This window comes from Mandrillus leucophaeus, unplaced genomic scaffold (genome assembly GCF_000951045.1).
Source record: "Mandrillus leucophaeus isolate KB7577 unplaced genomic scaffold, Mleu.le_1.0 Scaffold1433, whole genome shotgun sequence".
In the NCBI taxonomy this organism is placed as follows: domain Eukaryota; kingdom Metazoa; phylum Chordata; class Mammalia; order Primates; family Cercopithecidae; genus Mandrillus; species Mandrillus leucophaeus.
In genome coordinates this window covers 189,237-191,468 of record NW_012101403.1, presented here as the reverse complement: position 1 = coordinate 191,468, position 2,232 = coordinate 189,237, and the positions used below count along the sequence as shown (strand labels likewise).

General features: G+C 39.3%; 1 protein-coding gene across 1 annotated transcript in view; it reads left to right on the top strand.

The window, feature by feature from the left end:
* DNAH6 (dynein, axonemal, heavy chain 6) overlaps nt 1-2,232 on the top strand; it is a gene marked incomplete at its 3' end in the record, with an annotated part of 288,388 nt that overhangs the window by 116,435 nt on the left and 169,721 nt on the right. The gene's annotated exons all lie outside the window — the stretch shown is intronic.

Genomic DNA, 2,232 nt, shown 5'->3' with positions numbered 1-2,232 from the left:
CATCAAAGATTACTGATCACAGATCACCATAACAGATATAATAATAATAATGTTTAATAATAATATTTTTAATATTGCAAGAATTACCAAAATGTGACCCAGAGACAGAGTAAGCACATGTTGTTGGAAAAATGGCATGAATTAACTTTTTGATGCAGGGTTGCCACAAAACTTCAATTTATAAAAACTGCAGTATCTGCAAAGTGCAGTAAAGTGAAGCACAATAAAACAAAGCATGCCTGTATTATCATTTTGCTGTGAAACAAATACTACAAACTTAAGCAATACCTTTGTTATCTCACAGTTTCTGTGGCTCAGGAGTTCAGGCATGGTTTAACTGAGGCCTCTTGCTCAGGGTCTAACAAGGTTGCAATTAAGATGTCAGCCAGACTGTGTTCTCATCAGAAGTTTAACCGAGGAATGATCCACTTCCAAGCTCACTCAGTTGTTGGCAGAATTAATTTTCTGGGAATTCTTGGGCTAAGGGCTTCAATCTCTTGCTGGCTCTCAGCTGGAGGCCATCCTCAGCTCCTAGATGTTGCCCACATTTTTTTCTTTATGTGATCATGACCATTGGCTGCATCAATCTAGCAAGGAAGAAAAAGATCCTAGCAAGATGACTATTACAGTCTTATATAACATAAACACAATTATGTACATTCTGTTACCTTTGCCACATCCCATATGCCTGGGAACAAGTCACAGATGGCACCCACACTCAAGGGGAGAGGATTACACAGGAATGTGAATGCCACATCTTGGGGGCCACCTTATGAGTCTTGCTGCAATGACTTTCTATTTACTGGAAGAATGCTCATTGTTGCTTGAAGTCTCCTTGGAATCTCTCCTTGTGGTGCACATGCCCTTTTGATTTTTTTCCACCTTTGATTGTCCCATAGCAAAACAAAAAACCCACTTACACTAATCTCACTTTGTTCCCATCCAATCTCTTTCTTAGACTTCAGATATTTAGCTTGACTTAATTATGTTTAGGTTTCTAGACATTCTAATATGAGAAGTTATCTATGAAATAATAAAGGCAGTAAGAGGGAAAAGTTAACTTGCGTCAACTTTGTTTGAAAGAGAACTTTCTCAGAAATTCATCTTCTTTAACCAACCACATTGTCTGAGTCCTGTCCAGCCTCCTGGACTGATGGCTGAGCCCTGTGAAGGGAGGGACTACAGATCAAAGTCAAAGGGGACGTTTTCATAGAGGGTCCCTGAAAGAAACCTAAGCTGAATAGTGAAGACCCCCCAGAGAATGAATTGCTTGGACAGTGTGAGACCTAAGACAAACCAGGAAGTGGTTGTGACATTTGGGCTTACTCCCAAACCTAGAGTGAGAAGTGAGGAACTCTTTCATGGATTTTGGGCGCACACATGCAGTAATAGCAGGAGGCACAGAGGACAGGTGAGATCTATGGACATTTAATTTCTGACCCTGTATTTCTGATTTCTTTTATTAACAGTGATTTGTCTAAAAGCAGAGGGAATGTATGATTTTCATCTTCCAGTCTTCTATATTTACCACATATGCTGTCATGAGCAGGGTTTTTTTTTTGTTTTTTTTTTTAATTTTCATTATTTAAAGAAAGGTGAAGGAAGAATTAACACATGATTGAGATAAAAGAAAAAAACAAACTTTTTTTCATGAAAATCTTGTTTATGTTTGAAAATGGTCACCAGACTTTCCTTTTCCCTTCACATCTCCTTGCGTAAGCATCATGCTGGCCCCTGAATCTCTCCTGTGGGTAATTTTAATCATGTTTCTCTGGATCCATTCTGGTAACCACATGGAAGACCCATTAGAACTCTGCTCAGTAGACAGTGGGATGAAATCAGACTAAGGTGAATCTTGGACCTTGTAAGGAATTTAATTTCAAATGACCTGTGAGGAGTCATAACACGACCCTCAAGGAAAAAGATACAGTGATTCCCTGTGTCATGATTTTTACTGTAACCGTATGTTTTTAATTGGGGAATTAAAATTTGACAATGTCCGTATTTTTCTCCTAGGAAGAGTGGCTGACCTGCCAAAGAAACTGGCTCTACCTAGAAAGTATTTTCAGTGCTCCAGATATTCAGAGGCAATTGCCTGCAGAGTCCAAGATGTTCCTTCAGGTGGACAAGTCGTGGAAAGAAATCATGAGAAAGGTGAATCGGCTGCCTAATGCTCTTCGAGCCGCTACTCAGCCAGGTATGAAACAAAATTCCAAACAAGCAAAAAGACTA